At 26.2% G+C, this 20984-nt stretch overlaps 1 protein-coding gene across 1 annotated transcript in view; it reads left to right on the forward strand.

Annotated features, from left to right (window-relative positions):
• The window catches only part of LOC129608994 (putative uncharacterized protein DDB_G0277255), a 109928-nt gene that overhangs the window by 30502 nt on the left and 58442 nt on the right, over nucleotides 1-20984 (forward strand). The window contains exon 2 of the mRNA XM_055520815.1: nucleotides 7020-7054. The gene's annotated coding sequence lies outside the window, so the exon portion shown is untranslated. The remainder of the gene's footprint in view (nucleotides 1-7019; nucleotides 7055-20984) is intronic.

The raw sequence follows: 20984 nt of genomic DNA on the forward strand, positions 1-20984 counted from the left end.
AGAAAAATGAAGCGGAAATTTTTTTTTATTTATTTTTTTTTCTTTCATTTTATTTTACCGTTATTTTGGTTTATCCTTATTTTGTTACTCCCAAATCGCTTCTAAATCTTTTATTCACCTGTTGAAAATCGAGAATAATATAATAGGTTAGGTGTGGTAGGTATTTTTTCTTATATAGTCTTATTCTTTCTTTAACATTTTCTTGTTTTTTTATGTTTTTTTTTATATTTCAATTTCTTTTGAGATACTTATATTATTTCTTTTTATCTCTTTTGCTCTCTTAAGAGAAATCCTTTTTTGTTTCTGGATTTTTTGTTTTTTTTTTTCTCTTATACACTATAAATATAAAATTATTTTCTATTATTTCCATTTTTATAATACCTGTATACGAACTAATTTCGTACTGTTCTTTGAAAAATATTATAAATTTATCATTCCGGTTGTAACGTCATGAAAAGTACGCCTGAGAAATTAACATCAATACCTATAGATTTTTGATTAATTACGAATTCTAAGTCGATTTAGGAATATCTGTCCGTCCGTCCAGTAGACAGCACAAAAATACATTGAAATAGGCAAACCAAATTATTAATAATAACAAAAATTTACAAATTGTTTTTAGTAATTATGGTATGAATTTTGTTTGATTGGGATTTGATTGGTTAAGATTGTATGGGTTCAAGATACAATAGCTATTAAAAATACCAATGAAAATTTTGTATTATTGTATCTTAACACAAACACGAACTACAATAAAAATACGAACTATTCAATAGTTTAACTTCACTGCCGCAAATTTAGTTACAGCGGCCATTCAAAATTCAAGTTTAGTTAAATACCATACAAAACAACCTAGTTGATACGGTCAACTCTACCTTTATTAGTTTACTTTTGATTTCACTTGTACTTTTATATTACATTTAATACCTGTTGCGATATGTTACTGAGATTCCTGTAAATGAAATTCGAAATTCTGGATCTTATTTCCCGTCAAAAACAACCTAACTTGGTAATATTTTGCAAATTAAAATATTCTTTGAAAACAATGACATACAGCCTTGATATGAGTAACTTTAAATTTCTTCAAATTTATTTCATTTGTAATTTCATCGAGACCCGAGCTATAACGCGTAAGTGTGAGACCCAAAAACTGAAGGAAGAGCGGCACAGAAAAAGGAAACACTCTACATTATTTATTCTTTTGTAATCTTCATATTTTTCCCTAAATTTTCTTCTATATAGAGTATTTTTTTAAGCTCGATAGAATATGAGGTGTAAACACAAAAAATCAAATTTACTATTTTTTGATAAAGTGCATCTGAAGTTTTCAGTGTCAAGAAATCGCCAATCGATTTTTCACAACCAATTCCAATCAAAACAATAAAATAAATCACCCCGCTAGCAAATTAATCGCGCTGATTCTTGTAGAACATAAAAAAATTCATTTTGTTCTTATTCTGTATTTTTTTTTATTTTTCTTCTTGTGAACTCAGTCCCTTTTCCCAAAAAAATCAAAATGGCTATAAGCACTTTTAACACTTTATGGTAAACCTGAAAAATTTCCCGCTAAGTATGTTAAAAATGTTTTTTTTTTTGTTTTGGTTTTAATCTTTCGTTATAAATTTTATGTTGCGTCTTTTTTTCTTACAGGTTATTTGGTTTTTCGTATTAATTTTGTTTTTTTTTTTTTTGCACACGTATATCTTTAAACTGAAAAATAATCCTTTTATTTTAATTTTCTGTTCAATGAGGAAATAGAAAGAATTTTATTCCCTAAATATTAAGGTTTTATTCAAAATTTTTGTACCTAATTCATGGAATTTCGCTCAAACCACACCATCATTTTATCACAATATTTCAATTCATATTATACTCAAACATTTTAATTAACTATACAGGGTGATTCTGAAAGGTATACAACAACATATTCCATTGGTTAGAGAATCGAACCATTATCTAGAGAAATTATCTAGTTAGAAAAAGCTGAAAAAATAAAACAATGGAAAAATTTGATTTTCCCTAAAGTTTGAATGCTTTGTATTCCGAAGATACATAAAATACAGAATCCAGCAACATGTTTATTTTAAGCCCTTTACTAGACCTTTGAGAAATTGCTTGTTTAAAGTCTCCATCTTTTTCAAAACGGAAGTTATAATCAAAAAAACTTGGATAAGTAAAAATTTCATGAAAATTCTTCAAAATGCCTAGAACTCGGAAACCCTTGAGATTTGGCACCCAGTTCGGAACAAATGTCTTACCCATTTTCGACCCTATAACCAGTGGAATATGCTGTTGTATACCTTTCAGAATCACCCTGTATAGATTTTTAAGTGAATTCCAATAACTACTAATTATTTCTTATCTGAGAATACTTTAATTTAATAAAATTTTGGAGCTTAAATTTAATCTAATTGAAAAATGTATTTTTAAGCCTAACATTGCTTTTAACTGAATATTGATTCAAATTTTTAGTATAATATTTCTGGTATTAGATTTTTAGTATAATATTTCTGGTATTAGCTAGGTATTCTATAAGATTCAAAAGCTTAATTTCAGGTTTCAGGCTCAAAAGTTTTAATTTCAGGTCATTTATGAAAATTTAAAAAAAATTGCATACTTTCGGGGGCATAATATGAATTTTTATAATTTTCTTTAATTATTAGTAAATGTTGTGATAGAAATTTTTTTGTTTCCCGTAAATTGTAATTTTCTTATTGTATATATAGCTACTATGTACATAATTAAAAATTTACGGTATATTCAAAACTAAATACGATATTGTATTGTGTCGAAATTTAAAACTCCAAACTAATTAAAATTTTAAAAATTACTTTCTAAAATTGAACTTTATTGCATGTAAGAGTTGGAATTCACTGTCTGTTATTATTTTCAATATTTTTGAGCATAGTTGAATATATAAATTCCTTTTTTTTGTAAAATTAAGATTACTGTAATGCAGAAAAATAAAATATATTCAATTGCCCGATTTACGGCATCTTCGAAGTGTACAACTTGTACACATAATCTTGTATCGAGTGATGATGAAGATTTAAGTTTACTGTGTGACATGTGCAACAAACGAATTAATTTAAAATATTCAAAAATTATTAAGAAAATATATAAAACTTAAAATGAAAATGAATCAGCCCAATTTCATTGTCACATATGTGCGCCTAATTTTCACAAAAACTTATATACAAGAAGTTAACCTAAAAGTTACAGGAAGCAATAATAATATTCAATATGATACAATTATTTCCAAACTGATTATGCTGGCTAATGAGTTTCCGGAATTCAAAGATTCTGTTAGTTTTATTAATCTTGAAACAGCAAAAATTATGGAAATTGAAATTAACAGTGATTTTAAATACGAAAATACTTGAAAATTATCAATGTACTTGGAAGTATGGTAAGAAATGTTAAAGCACTTTAACAAAAGTGGAATTCGCAGCTATCAAAAAAATAACGTTTTTCGATGTATTTACTTTGATAATACGATTCAGCTATTCAACAATGCTAAAAAGTAACAAGTTGTAGGAAATTCAAAAATATTCAGTTTTCTTTCCTGGAAGAACAGAAAATTCCAGGTTTTAGGGAAAATTTTCAAATTTACAATATATTCGCTAACATTCGGGCTTACGTGATTTTTTCTGAACTACGAGTACTACCTCATTTTACTTGTTTTTGTTTTTTAACCTTCTTTCTCTCTTTTTCATTCGTAAAATATTTTAATAAGAATCTTAACAAACTGTAACCTTTTGCGGCTCTCTTTTTCATTTTAAATTACAATCTATAATTAATTTCAATATTTATATTTAAATTATTTTGTAAATGAATTTTTTTTTGTGAAAACTCTTCAAATCAAACAAAATTGTTGAGAACTAATTTTTGTTCCTTACATATACTTGCTTTAATTTCTATGCACTGTAAATACAATTCAAAAATTGGGTGAACATTGTTAAAGAACAAACTTTTAATTTTCTTACTTTGAAAATAAAATCGATGGAAAATTTATTATGGAACAATGAGTGGAAAGAAAAAGGATCTCATATTAAATTTAAAAATTAAAATATTGCTAGTATTAAAATAATAAATCTAATTATTTTCTTTTGAATATTTTTAAATACAGGAACAGCAGCAAAAAATCAGAAATTGAAATAAAAGTTTTGCATTATTTTAACACTTTAATATTAAACTTTTTGGAACTAGTAAAGTATATGAGAGTTTAGTAAAAGAAATGAGAAAAAAATTTTAAAGAAAAACTCACAAAAAAAGTGAAAAAATACTAAGAGCGAAACAGAAAAGAAAATGTCAAGGATTTATTCACGCTTTAATATTTAATTTTTTTTTTTATTATTATTTTTATTACGTGCTTTTATAGTGTTACCTTTTTTGACTAACAAATTATTTTTTGACAAATAAAAAAATTTTTTTTAGTAAATTTTCGCGTTTTTTATTTTTATTTTCATTGTACCCATACAAATGTATGTTCGAAGAGTATTATAAATTTGCCATACTGTTTGTAACGCTATAAGAAATAATCGTCTAAGATATAGAAATAAGTGTATGTCTTTGATCAGCATCGAATTCCGAATTTATTTAACCATGTTTTTTCATTTGCAAGTCTGTCCGGCGGCCTGTCCCAACAATAACTCAAGAACTAATTGAGCTAAACTCACGAATTTTTCAAAAATGGTGTACACTAGTAAATTTCGGAATGCTATTTAAATTGAATATCATCGAGGTAATGGTTCAGGTAAACGTTTTAAAAGCAAATATGGTAAAATTGGAATTATTTTCGGTAAAAGGTGTTAAAATATCATGAGCGCTTATTATAGCTACCATACAACTTTAAACATTATTTGAACAGATCTCAGAAATTATAGAATTTACAGTATTGAAATTGCATTATAGCTCTTATATTTGATTAAACTATAATTGAAATTTCTTGACTTGTGGTGGTAGCTGCTATACAAGTTCAAAAATCATTTGGTCTTATATTATTATAAAATTTTGCATAAACAAATAAAAAACGCATTAGTATACATGTAGAATAATATGAAAATTAACAAACAGCACCTAAAATCATTCATTTATACGGGTATCATTACGTTTACAGGGTCAATTCTACCTGTATTCTCGTTTTAAATAAATATCAAAAATAAATTAGTTATTCTTGTATTCCATAACTAACCAAGTAAAAACATTCGTTTATTTAATGAAATTAATTTTTTATTTTTTGTTTTTTTTTGTTTACATTTTGCTTTTTATAAAACTCATTATTTTTTTAATATTGACTTATTAAGCTTTATTTATATAATGTTGGTTTATCCTTCGCCTTCAAGACTAAATAAAATTTGAAAAATAAAAAAGAAAAAATAAAAATTTATGGTTGTGTGAACCCCAACTATAAGGAGTATATGTTGAATTTTATGAATTTTTTCCACAATACTTTATGAAAAAAAAAGTACAGTGGTTTCTATAAAAGAAAAACTTGGTAAGTCGAAATGTCCGTAAGTTTTCAGAAACAATTGAAATAAACATGAATTAAATTTTAATTAATCTTTAAAATTGGTTTTCATCTATGTTAATAGGAAAAGTGTCAAAAAATCTGCATGTTAAGGTTTTGTATTTTGTGTTCAAAAATTTTCCAATCATAAATTTGACCTTCTGAAATAAAATCAACTTAGAATTCTACAAAATGTTATTCCACTAAATTATTTAATTTTAAAATAATTAAATAAAATTTTTGGAAATTTTAAAAATAACCACAAATTTTAATTTAAAAAAAATTGTTACATTTAATTTTGTGTATTCAAAAGATTAATTCAAATTAATAATACCTATATAATAAAATATAAATTAATTTTTTTTAAATATTTTAAATTAAATACATAATTTATATAATATTAAAAAAAAAAAATAATAAATGCTAAGTAATTTAAGTGTTGGCATTTCCCTATTGTTAACCATGCTCAAGCACGATAATCTTTACAATGTGCTTTATCAAGTACGAGTTTTTTATATTCTTGTTGTAAAATTTCTCAAAGAATATAAAATATTTTGTGCATTATTATGCAAATACTTTCATTAAAATAAAAAATTTAATTAAAAAAATCTTAATTCCACATGAAATTTTTATGGTAATCGGTTAGGAAAGTAGCACATTTCTTTTTTCCTTGTTCGAATTGGAAAAAAAAAATCTTGTTAAATTATTTTCTTTAACAGGTAATGCAAAAAATTAGAATATCGTAATTACAACTACATACCCTTAGAATGAATGGTGATCGAATGGCTAATTAGAAATTTTTTGATGACAAGAAACCGTTATTTACGAAACTTCTACACCATTTAAGATAGAAAGCTGAAATCAAAGTAAAGATTACATGGAAATAGATCTTTAATAGAAATTTATTTCTGTAGAAGACAACAATTTTAACTATTAACACCCCCCACCTAAAAATTATAGATTCTGAAAATCTTAAATGTGCCGTTAATACGAGTATTGACTATTTATTATATCGAAAAAAGCAAAAATTTTTTAAATTTGGCAAACGCAGAAATGTAACGAAATATTTCGTCTGTCACAACACAACTGACTTTGACATTTACTTATATTAAAGTTAATAAGTGGCAGAAGTCTGGAGTTTACGAGATTTCGAAACACTTATTTATTATCTTGAAAAGAAATTTTTTTTTTCACGTCAACCCATATCCAAGTTATTGGTTCTATAAATAAGTAAAATTTTAATTTTCAGAGAATTTCATTTCCAAAACTACAAGCACTTCAAAAATTTTTGTAAAAGCAAAAGGCTAACGGTAACCGGCATACTTATTTATTTTTATTCACTTAATCGATGAATTCAACCATTTTCACATAATGTTCTGGCACTTTATAAATAATTTATAAATGAGTCAAATATAGCAAAAAATTAATTGAAACAAAGGACTCAAATTTTAATTTTAATTGAAAACAATTAATTTTATTATTAAAATTCCTTTTTTTCTTTCTTTTTCAGGCGGTCGGTTCATTAGGAAAAACATAAAAGCATAGGTGAGTTTCAAATAACTTGATCATTTAATATTATAACAATATAACATTTATAAAAAATTTACTAAGATTAACCAACCACGCATAATAATAAATCTTTTATTATTGTTCCTAGCCTAATAGTCGCGAACAAGATTGCATTTTTATTACATATTTGTTCTAGGGTTTTTTGAAACATGATATTTTAGGTGTTCTATGTTTCGTACACGAATAAAATAGCCTCTTCAGCTGCACAAATATTGTTGACCGTAAGAGAAGCTTGCAACATATATTTTAAATCCGGCCCATTCACAATTAACACTACCCCGTACGATTAAATTCGGGGGATGTTATTAGTAATATTTATAATATAAATAATAATAACAGTAAGTTCCCAAGCCCAAAAACCCCTCCCCAACCCGCACGGAAGGAGGCTTCTATTAATTTTTTACTATTATTATCATTATTAATTTTTTTTTAATTTTGTTTTTTATGTTTTTTTATATTTTTTTAAATAAATGCAACAAAAACTAAAGGAATAACACAAAAGCGATAAAATTTATATTATTAATAATAATAATAGTAAGTTCCCACGGCCAACCACCCCTCCCCAACCCGCACGCGGAGGAGGCTTCTATTAATTTTTTACTATTATTATCATTAAAAATTTTTTTTTATTCTTTTTTTTTTATATTTTTTTAAATAAATGCAACAAAAACTAAAGGAATAACACAGAAGCGATAAAATTTATATTATTAATAATAATAATAGTAAGTTCCCACGGCCAACCACCCCTCCCCAACCCGCACGCGGAGGAGGCTTCTATTAATTTTTTACTATTATTATCATTAAAAATTTTTTTTTATTCTTTTTTTTTTATATTTTTTTAAATAAATGCAACAAAAACTAAAGGAATAACACAGAAGCGATAAAATTTATATTATTAATAATAATAATAGTAAGTTCCTACGGCCAACCACCCCTCCCCAACCCGCACGCGGAGGAGGCTTCTATTAATTTTTTACTATTATTATCATTAAAAATTTTTTTTTATTCTTTTTTTCTTACATTTTTTTAAATAAATGCAAAAAAACTAAAGGAATAACACAGAAGCGATAAAATTTATATTATTAATAATAATAATAGTAAGTTCCTACGGCCAACCACCCCTCCCCAACCCGCACGCGGAGGAGGCTTCTATTAATTTTTTACTATTATTATCATTAAAAATTTTTTTTTATTCTTTTTTTTTTATATTTTTTTAAATAAATGCAACAAAAACTAAAGGAATAACACAGAAGCGATAAAATTTATATTATTAATAATAATAATAGTAAGTTCCCACGGCCAACCACCCCTCCCCAACCCGCACGCGGAGGACGCTTCTATTAATTTTTTACTATTATTATCATTATTAATTTTTTTTTAATTTTGTTTTTTATGTTTTTTTATATTTTTTTAAATAAATGCAACAAAAACTAAAGGAATAACACAAAAGCGATAAAATTTATATTATTAATAATAATAATAGTAAGTTCCCACGGCCAACCACCCCTCCCCAACCCGCACGCGGAGAAGGCTTCTATTAATTTTTTACTATTATTATCATTAAAAATTTTTTTTTATTCTTTTTTTTTTATATTTTTTTAAATAAATGCAACAAAAACTAAAGGAATAACACAGAAGCGATAAAATTTATATTATTAATAATAATAATAGTAAGTTCCCACGGCCAACCACCCCTCCCCAACCCGCACGCGGAGAAGGCTTCTATTAATTTTTTACTATTATTATCATTAAAAATTTTTTTTTATTCTTTTTTTTTTATATTTTTTTAAATAAATGCAACAAAAACTAAAGGAATAACACAGAAGCGATAAAATTTATATTATTAATAATAATAATAGTAAGTTCCCACGGCCAACCACCCCTCCCCAACCCGCACGCGGAGGAGGCTTCTATTAATTTTTTACTATTATTATCATTAAAAATTTTTTTTTATTCTTTTTTTTTTATATTTTTTTAAATAAATGCAACAAAAACTAAAGGAATAACACAGAAGCGATAAAATTTATATTATTAATAATAATAATAGTAAGTTCCCACGGCCAACCACCCCTCCCCAACCCGCACGCGGAGGAGGCTTCTATTAATTTTTTACTATTATTATCATTAAAAATTTTTTTTTATTCTTTTTTTTTTATATTTTTTTAAATAAATGCAACAAAAACTAAAGGAATAACACAGAAGCGATAAAATTTATATTATTAATAATAATAATAGTAAGTTCCTACGGCCAACCACCCCTCCCCAACCCGCACGCGGAGGAGGCTTCTATTAATTTTTTACTATTATTATCATTAAAAATTTTTTTTTATTCTTTTTTTCTTACATTTTTTTAAATAAATGCAAAAAAACTAAAGGAATAACACAGAAGCGATAAAATTTATATTATTAATAATAATAATAGTAAGTTCCCACGGCCAACCACCCCTCCCCAACCCGCACGCGGAGGAGGCTTCTATTAATTTTTTACTATTATTATCATTAAAAATTTTTTTTTATTCTTTTTTTTTTATATTTTTTTAAATAAATGCAACAAAAACTAAAGGAATAACACAGAAGCGATAAAATTTATATTATTAATAATAATAATAGTAAGTTCCCACGGCCAACCACCCCTCCCCAACCCGCACGCGGAGGAGGCTTCTATTAATTTTTTACTATTATTATCATTAAAAATTTTTTTTTATTCTTTTTTTTTTATATTTTTTTAAATAAATGCAACAAAAACTAAAGGAATAACACAGAAGCGATAAAATTTATATTATTAATAATAATAATAGTAAGTTCCCACGGCCAACCACCCCTCCCCAACCCGCACGCGGAGGAGGCTTCTATTAATTTTTTACTATTATTATCATTAAAAAATTTTTTTTATTCTTTTTTTTTTATATTTTTTTAAATAAAAGCAACAAAAACTAAAGGAATAACTCAGAAGCGATAAAATTCATATTATTAATAATAATAATAGTAATTTCCCACGGCCAACCACCCCTCCCCAACCTGCACGCGGAGGAGGCTTCTATTAATTTTTTACTATTATTATCATTAATAATTTAATTTTTTTTATTTTTGTTTTATATTTTTTTTTTATTTTTGTTTTTTAATTTTTTTTTGATATTTTTTTTTTATAATAAAAGCAATCAAAAATGAACCATTAACACAAAAGCAATATTAACTAAAATACTAATGAAAAACAAAAAAGCATATGCAAAACGCAATAGAAAATCGCAATCATCGTAATGCGCGGTATAAGAACGCTTACTTTGGCCAGCTAATGGCGCGGTCCGCGTCGAAAAATTCGTTATTGACTTCGTAATCGGGCCTCAAGTTTCTTTTTCCTTTTAAAAAGAAACTTGAAAAACTCGTTGTTCGCGTAAAATTAGGTGCCGGTGCCGGAAAAGACACGGACACATAGATCTCGTCACAGTCGTTGTCATCAAGGCTGTCGAAGGCCAAACTATAATCCGCATATAATTGTGGATTGGGAACCGGCTCATCTTCAACAAAACCCGAATTGTCCAGTTCGTTTGAACAGTCACCGTCAACGCTACCAGGTGGTGTAAGCGTATAATATCGATATGGGCTATCGTCAAGATCAAGGCCCGTCAAAATATTTGGACATTGTACCTCCTCATTTACAATGCCGTTTTGAACGCAAGTTTGGTTATCTGTCATTAGAAAACCCTCTTCAAGACTAATGGTACGGGAAGAGGATCTCGAACAGTTAATCGAATACTCCTGATCAGACAATCTAACATATCGCACGCCTTTGAATGGTACAGTGCCATTCTCAAGAACAGTTAAAGCGTCCACGCTATGGAAGGAAATAAATTTACGTACGCGTCTATCAAAATAATAGCCAAACGCGCTACGACGGATAAATTTATAAATTGTATATAAAAAGGCAAATAAAATAAGTGAAATGACACTTACCAAATATATAGTTTCCATTTTCTAAAAAAAAAAAATGAAAATGATAATTACAATTTGGTAAGTTTTTATTAAAAAAATTGAGAAGAGTAAGTTTAAAAAAATTGTTATGAAAAAAAATTTTTTTGTGAATAGTCATTGAGAAATGAACAAAAAAAATTTTTTTTCAAAAAAGAAAAAAATATAAGAATAAAAAATGTAGATTTTATTTTTTTATTCTTACATAAATTTTTTTTCACTAAAATTACAAATTTTTGTTGATTTTCTTATAAAAAATAAGGAAAACAATTTTTTCCTAACAAAATATTATAAATTTAGGGGATTTTCAAAAATGAAATTTCAATCCCTTAAATTTATAATTAAAATATAAAAAAAATATTTATTTTTATCATTTATGCATTCATAAATCGCTAAAATATTTTTTTAAATTATTTTGCAATTTATAAATGCATAAAAATGCATAATTTAATCAGAGAAAATATTTACCGCACTCCTCCTTCTAAAATATTTTCTCATACTGACAAAATAAAAATTTGTTGCCCTTTATATACAATTTTCGATGTCAAAAAATTGCTGCGATCAAAAAATTTTTCTTATAAAAATTTTCATATAATTGAATACAAAAATTTTTTAATCAAACTTTACTAGTAAAAAAAATTCAATATGTCAATAAATTGGAATTATTTTCAACAAAATATTTTTTTTCATAAATGAAAATAAATTTTCATAAACATAGGATTTTGTTTAATTTTTTTTCAAAATTGCCTTTCTAATTTTAGATTTTCAACTCAAATAATATTATTTTGCAAAACAAAATGGAGAAACAATGAAGGAAAAGTACAATTTTTGTAATTTTCAATAATTGGTGCCTATATACAAGGATTTAAATTTAAATGAGCCTATGGAAAAACCAAATTTCGAATAGCTGTTATTGAAAAAATCTCAAATTTCCATTTTTCTGAAGATTTTTTGTGAACACACACGTAATTAATTAACAAGAAAAATTACAAGAACAAACTTTTATAATCTGAAGATTTGCACTTACATACATATATAATATGTACATACATATGTATATATTATATAGATGTCTTAATAGTTTCTGGTTTTTGTTTTGGAAAATTTTGTAAAAGTTAACTTTTTAATATTATTATTATGCCCTTCATTACCTAATAATTTATCATTATTTTAGCTTAACAACAATAGAAATTTCAAAACATGGCAAGAGCTAAAACCATTTTTATCAATTAAATTTATTTCAAAACCACTGGGAGCAAATACCAGAATTAAAACAAAGAAAAATTTTTCATATTATTAAGCAAAATTTTATTTTAAAATCTACTATCAACAAATTTTTATCATTGACGGAAGCAACATTTTTTTTAATTTCTTAAAGAAAATACGTAAATTTAAGAACTTGTGAAGTGAATATACTATAGGAAGAATATACAAATTTTTGTTCTCAACAATATGATTTTTAAAATATTTCTTATAATAATTGACAGTGATTAGAAAATTCGTCAGCCGCCCTAGTATCTTTTTCTTTTTGTTAACACAGACTTATAGTTTCCTATTGAAGAAAAGCTCCTCGAATATAATAAAATAAAAATAAATCTTAAAAATTGGAAAAAAAGTAATTTATAAGTTCAGTTTTCAATTTTTAGCCACACAAGTTTGGTGATAGAACACAATAATAGAGATAGAGAGAAAAATAGTTTAATATTGCAATTGATGTCTTATAATTTCAAAAATAATTTTTCTGAGAAACAAAACGAACTCAAGCTATAACTTTCATAACTCTCATCAACAAATTAGTAGCAGAGCTTAAATTCTAAAAAAGAAAATTAGTTAAGAGTCTTTATGAATCCTCAACATAATAAACTTTTTATTTTCGTAGTTTTATTTAATTTCATTTATATTTATAAAATTTAATAAGGATTTTAGTATTGTTTAATGCCCCTGCGTTTATGCAATTTTAGCTAATACTTTATAGAAATAAAATAGTTTTTAATTTTGTCCAGTTTTGGTCTTCCAGCTCCTTAAATTTTTTCTAAAATGCATAGCTAGTGCAACGTACTATACGGTAACTCTAATTAAAAAACTTGCAAATAATTTAGTAAATGTCGGAACTAAATAATTTTTTTTTTATATAAGAGAACATTTTTTTTGATTTCTGATTAATTAGATACTGAGAGATTTTTATATCTTCATACTCTAGGACTGCCGATGACTTTCAACTTCATTACAAATTCCTGTTTGGCGTGTTTTCCATTTTCTAGTTATGAAATTTTTTAAACTTTATAAACCGTTAAATGCTTATTCATATTCAGTAGCTCCATTTCGACTGACGTGTAACTTGAGTTTACTTTACCCTTGACAAAACGGCAAACTTTAGAGATATGTTAGAGCTTGTAAATTGGACATTCTTTGGTAGCAGATTCCACGATTTTTTTTTTATTTTTGTTTTTTAATTTTTTTTTATATTTTTTTAAATAAATGCAACAAAAACTAAAGGAATAACACAGAAGCGATAAAATTTATATTATTAATAATAATAATAGTAAATTCCCACGGCCAACCACCCCTCCCCAACCCGCACGCGGAGGAGGCTTCTATTAATTTTTTACTGTTATTATCATTAATAATTTTTTTTATTTTTGTTTTATTATTTTTTTCTATATTTTTTTAAATAAATGCAACAAAAACTAAAGGAATAACACAGAAGCGATAAAATTTATATTATTAATAATAATAATAGTAAATTTCGCCGGCCAACCACCCCTCCCCAACCCGCACGTGGAGGAGGCTTCTATTAATTTTTTACTATTATTATCATTAATAATTTTTTTCTATTTTTGCTTTATTTTTTTTTTTATATTTTTTTAAATAAATGCAACAAAAACTAAAGGAATAACACAAAAGCGATAAAACTTATATTATTAATAATAATAATAGTAAATTCCGCCGGCCAACCACCCCTCCCCAACCCGCACGTGGAGGAGGCTTCTATTAATTTTTTACTATTATTATCATTAATAATTTTTTTCTATTTTTGCTTTATTTTTTTTTTTATATTTTTTTAAATAAATGCAACAAAAACTAAAGGAATAACACAAAAGCGATAAAATTTATATTATTAATAATAATAATAGTAAATTCCCACGGCCAACCACCCCTCCCCAACCCGCACGCGGAGGAGGCTTCTATTAATTTTTTACTGTTATTATCATTAATAATTTTTTTATTTTTGTTTTATTATTTTTTTCTATATTTTTTTAAATAAATGCAACAAAAACTAAAGAAATAACACAGAAGCGATAAAATTTATATTATTAATAATAATAATAGTAAGTTCCCACGGCCAACCACCCCTCCCCAACCCGCACGCGGAGGAGGCTTCTATTAATTTTTTACTATTATTATCATTAAAAAATTTTTTTTATTCTTTTTTTTTTATATTTTTTTAAATAAAAGCAACAAAAACTAAAGGAATAACTCAGAAGCGATAAAATTCATATTATTAATAATAATAATAGTAATTTCCCACGGCCAACCACCCCTCCCCAACCTGCACGCGGAGGAGGCTTCTATTAATTTTTTACTATTATTATCATTAATAATTTTTTTCTATTTTTGCTTTATTTTTTTTTTTATATTTTTTTAAATAAATGCAACAAAAACTAAAGGAATAACACAAAAGCGATAAAACTTATATTATTAATAATAATAATAGTAAATTCCGCCGGCCAACCACCCCTCCCCAACCCGCACGTGGAGGAGGCTTCTATTAATTTTTTACTATTATTATCATTAATAATTTTTTTCTATTTTTGCTTTATTTTTTTTTTTATATTTTTTTAAATAAATGCAACAAAAACTAAAGGAATAACACAAAAGCGATAAAATTTATACTATTAATAATAATAATAGTAAATTCCCACGGCCAACCACCCCTCCCCAACCCGCATGCGGAGGAGGCTTCTATTAGTTTTTTACTATTATTATCATTAATAATTTAATTTTTTTTATTTTTGTTTTATATTTTTTTTTTATTTTTGTTTTTTAATTTTTTTTTGATATTTTTTTTTTATAATAAAAGCAATCAAAAATGAACCATTAACACAAAAGCAATATTAACTAAAATACTAATGAAAAACAAAAAAGCATATGCAAAACGCAATAGAAAATCGCAATCATCGTAATGCGCGGTATAAGAACGCTTACTTTGGCCAGCTAATGGCGCGGTCCGCGTCGAAAAATTCGTTATTGACTTCGTAATCGGGCCTCAAGTTTCTTTTTCCTTTTAAAAAGAAACTTGAAAAACTCGTTGTTCGCGTAAAATTAGGTGCCGGTGCCGGAAAAGACACGGACACATAGATCTCGTCATAGTCGTTGTCATCAAGGCTGTCGAAGGCCAAACTATAATCCGCATATAATTGTGGATTGGGAACCGGCTCATCTTCAACAAAACCCGAATTGTCCAGTTCGTTTGAACAGTCACCGTCAACGCTACCAGGTGGTGTAAGCGTATAATATCGATATGGGCTATCGTCAAGATCAAGGCCCGTCAAAATATTTGGACATTGTACCTCCTCATTTACAATGCCGTTTTGAACGCAAGTTTGGTTATCTGTCATTAGAAAACCCTCTTCAAGACTAATGGTACGGGAAGAGGATCTCGAACAGTTAACCGAATACTCCTGATCAGACAATCTAACATACCGCACGCCTTTGAATGGTACAGTGCCATTCTCAAGAACAGTTAAAGGGTCCACGCTATGGAAGGAAATAAATTTATAAAAATAATAGCCAAACGCGCTACGACGGATAAATTTATAAATTATATATAAAAAGGCAAATAAAATAAGTGAAATGACACTTACCAAATATATAGTTTCCATTTTCTAAAAAAAAAAAATGAAAACGATAATTACAATTTGGTAAGTTTTTATTAAAAAAATTGAGAAGAGTAAGTTTAAAAAAATTGTTATGAAAAAAAATTTTTTTGTGAATAGTCATTGAGAAATGAACAAAAAAAATTTTTTTTCAAAAAAGAAAAAAATATAAGAATAAAAAATGTAGATTTTATTTTTTTATTCTTACATAAATTTTTTTTCACTAAAATTACAAATTTTTGTTGATTTTCTTATAAAAAATAAGGAAAACAATTTTTTCCTAACAAAATATTATAAATTTAGGGGATTTTCAAAAATGAAATTTCAATCCCTTAAATTTATAATTAAAATATAAAAAAAATATTTATTTTTATCATTTATGCATTCATAAATCGCTAAAATATTTTTTTAAATTATTTTGCAATTTATAAATGCATAAAAATGCATAATTTAATCAGAGAAAATATTTACCGCACTCCTCCTTCTAAAATATTTTCTCATACTGACAAAATAAAAATTTGGTGCCCTTTATATACAATTTTCGATGTCAAAAAATTGCTGCGATCAAAAAATTTTTCTTATAAAAATTTTCATATAATTGAATACAAAAATTTTTTAATCAAACTTTACTAGTAAAAAAAATTCAATATGTCAATAAATTGGAATTATTTTCAACAAAATATTTTTTTTCATAAATGAAAATAAATTTTCATAAACATAGGATTTTGTTTAATTTTTTTTCAAAATTGCCTTTCTAATTTTAGATTTTCAACTCAAATAATATTATTTTGCAAAACAAAATGGAGAAACAATGAAGGAAAAGTACAATTTTTGTAATTTTCAATAATTGGTGCCTATATACAAGGATTTAAATTTAAATGAGCCTATGGAAAAACCAAATTTCGAATAGCTGTTATTGAAAAAATCTCAAATTTCCATTTTTCTGAAGATTTTTTGTGAACACACACGTAATTAATTAACAAGAAAAATTACAAGAACAAACTTTTATAATCTGAAGATTTGCACTTACATACATATATAATATGTACATACATATATATTATATAGATGTCTTAATAGTTTCTGGTTTTTGTTTTGGAAAATTTTGTAAAAGTTAACTTTTTAATATTATTATTATGCCCTTCATTACCTAATAATTTATCATTATTTTAGCTTAACAACAATAGAAATTTCAAAACATGGCAAGAGCTAAAACCATTTATTTCAAAACCACTGGGAGCAAATACCAGAATTAAAACAAATAAAAATTTTTCATATTATTAAGTAAAATTTTATTTTAAAATCTACTATCAACAAATTTTTATCATTGACGGAAGCAACATTTTTTTTAATTTCTTAAAGAAAATACGTAAATTTAAGAATTTGTGAAGTGAATATACTATAGGAAGAATATACAAATTTTTGTTCTCAACAATATGATTTTTAAAATATTTCTTATAATAATTGACAGTGATTAGAAAATTCGTCAGCCGCCCTAGTATCTTTTTCTTTTTGTTAACACAGACTTATAGTTTCCTATTGAAGAAAAGCTCCTCGAATATAATAAAATAAAAATAAATCTTAAAAATTGGAAAAAAAGTAATTTATAAGTTCAGTTTTCAATTTTTAGCCACACAAGTTTGGTGATAGAACACAATAATAGAGATAGAGAGAAAAATAGTTTAATATTGCAATTGATGTCTTATAATTTCAAAAATAATTTTTCTGAGAAACAAAACGAACTCAAGCTATAACTTTCATAACTCTCATCAACAAATTAGTAGCAGAGCTTAAATTCTAAAAAAGAAAATTAGTTAAGAGTCTTTATGAATCCTCAACATAATAAACTTTTTATTTTCGTAGTTTTATTTAATTTCATTTATATTTATAAAATTTAATAAGGATTTTAGTATTGTTTAATGCCCCTGCATTTATGCAATTTTAGCTAATACTTTATAGAAATAAAATAATTTTTAATTTTGTCCAGTTTTCGGCTTCCAGCTCCTTAAATTTTTTCTAAAATGCATAGCTAGTGCAACGTACTATACGGTAACTCTAATTAAAAAACTTGCAAATAATTTAGTAAATGTCGGAACTAAATAATTTTTTTTTTATATAAGAGAACATTTTTTTTGATTTCTGATTAATTAGATACTGAGAGATTTTTATATCTTCATACTCTAGGACTGCCGATGACTTTCAACTTCATTACAAATTCCTGTTTGGCGTGTTTTCCATTTTCTAGTTATAAAATTTTTTTTAAAATTTATCAACCGTTAAATGCTTATTCATATTCAGTAGCTCCATTTCGACTGACGTGTAACTTGAGTTTACTTTACCCTTGACAAAACGGCAAACTTTAGAGATATGTTAGAGCTTGTAAATTGGACATTCTTTGGTAGCAGATTCCACGATTTTTTTTTTATTTTTGTTTTTTAATTTTTTTTTATATTTTTTTAAATAAATGCAACAAAAACTAAAGGAATAACACAAAAGCGATAAAATTTATATTATTAATAATAATAATAGTAAATTCCCACGGCCAACCACCCCTCCCCAACCCGCACGCGGAGGAGGCTTCTATTAATTTTTTACTATTATTATCATTAATAATTTTTTTTATTTTTGTTTTATTATTTTTTTTTATATTTTTTTAAATAAATGCAACAAAAACTAAAGGAATAACACAGAAGCGATAAAATTTATATTATTAATAATAATAATAGTAAATTCCCACGGCCAACCACCCCTCCCCAACCCGCACGCGGAGGAGGCTTCTATTAATTTTTTACTATTATTATCATTAATAATTTTTTTTATTTTTGTTTTATTATTTTTTTTGTATATTTTTTTAAATAAATGCAGCAAAAACTAAAGGAATAACACAGAAGCGATAAAATTTATATTATTAATAATAATAATAGTAAATTCCCACGGCCAACCACCCCTCCCCAACCCGCACGCGGAGGAGGCTTCTATTAATTTTTTACTATTATTATCATTAATAATTTTGTTTTATTTTTGTTTTATTATTTTTTTTTATATTTTTTTAAATAAATGCAACAAAAACTAAAGGAATAACACAGAAGCGATAAAATTTATATTATTAATAATAATAATAGTAAATTCCCACGGCCAACCACCCCTCCCCAACCCGCACGCGGAGGAGGCTTCTATTAATTTTTTACTATTATTATCATTAATAATTTTTTTTATTTTTGTTTTATTATTTTTTTTGTATATTTTTTTAAATAAATGCAGCAAAAACTAAAGGAATAACACAGAAGCGATAAAATTTATATTATTAATAATAATAATAGTAAATTCCCACGGCCAACCACCCCTCCCCAACCCGCACGCGGAGGAGGCTTCTATTAATTTTTTACTATTATTATCATTAATAATTTTGTTTTATTTTTGTTTTATTATTTTTTTTTATATTTTTTTAAATAAATGCAACAAAAACTAAAGGAATAACACAGAAGCGATAAAATTTATATTATTAATAATAATAATAGTAAATTCCCACGGCCAACCACCCCTCCCCAACCCGCACGCGGAGGAGGCTTCTATTAATTTTTTTACTATTATTATCATTAATAATTTTGTTTTATTTTTGTTTTATTATTTTTTTTTATATTTTTTTGAATAAATGCAACAAAAACTAAAGGAATAACACAGAAGCGATAAAATTTATATTATTAATAATAATAATAGTAAATTCCCACGGCCAACCACCCCTCCCTAACCCGCACGCAGAGGAGGCTTCTATTAATTTTTTACTATTATTATCATTAGTAATTTTTTTTTATTTTTGTTTTATTATTTTTTTTTATATTTTTTTAAATAAATGCAACAAAAACTAAAGGAATAACACAGAAGCGATAAAATTTATATTATTAATAATAATAATAGTAAATTCCCACGGCCAACCACCCCTCCCCAACCCGCACGCGGAGGAGGCTTCTATTAATTTTTTTACTATTATTATCATTAATAATTTTGTTTTATTTTTGTTTTATTATTTTTTTTTATATTTTTTTAAATAAATGCAACAAAAACTAAAGGAATAACACAGAAGCGATAAAATTTATATTATTAATAATAATAATAGTAAATTCCCACGGCCAACCACCCCTCCCCAACCCGCACGCGGAGGAGGCTTCTATTAATTTTTTTACTATTATTATCATTAATAATTTTTTTTTATTTTTGTTTTATATTTTTTTTTTATTTTTTTTTTTGTTTATTTTTTTTTGATATTTTTTTTTTTATAATAAAAGCAATCAAAAATGAACCATTAACACAAAAGCAATATTAACTAAAATACTAATGAAAAACAAAAAAACATATGCAAAACGCAATAGAAAAACGCAATCATCGTAATGCGCGGTATAAGAACGCTTACTTTGGCCAGCTAATGGCGCGGTCCGCGTCGAAAAATTCGTTATTGACTTCGTAATCGGGCCTCAAGTTTCTTTTTCCTTTTAAAAAGAAACTTGAAAAACTCGTTGTTCGCGTAAAATTAGGTGCCGGTGCCGGAAAAGACACGGACACATAGATCTCGTCACAGTCGTTGTCATCAAGGCTGTCGAGGGCCAAACTATAATCCGCATATAATTGTGGATTGGGAACCGGCTCATCTTCAACAAAACCCGAATTGTCCAGTTCGTTAAAGCAGTCACCGTCAACGCTACCAGGTGGTGTAAGCGTATAATATCGATATGGGCTATCGTCGAGATCAAGACCCGTCAAAATATTTGGACATTGTACCTTCTCATTTACAATGCCGTTTTGAACGCAAGTGTGGTTATCTGTCGTTAGAAAACCCTCTTCAAGACTAATGGTACGGGAAGAAGATCTCGAACAGTTAACCGAATACTCCTGATCAGACAATCTAACATACCGCACGCCTTTGAATGGTACAGTGCCATTCTCAAGAACAGTTAAAGGGTCCACGCTATGGAAGGAAATAAATTTATAAAAATAATAGCCAAACGCGCTACGACGGATAAATTTATAAATTATATATAAAAAGGCAAATAAAATAAGTGAAATGACAC

Source organism: Condylostylus longicornis, unplaced genomic scaffold (genome assembly GCF_029603195.1).
Source record: "Condylostylus longicornis isolate FDR11 unplaced genomic scaffold, ASM2960319v2 ptg000038l, whole genome shotgun sequence".
Taxonomy (NCBI): Eukaryota; Metazoa; Arthropoda; class Insecta; order Diptera; family Dolichopodidae; genus Condylostylus; species Condylostylus longicornis.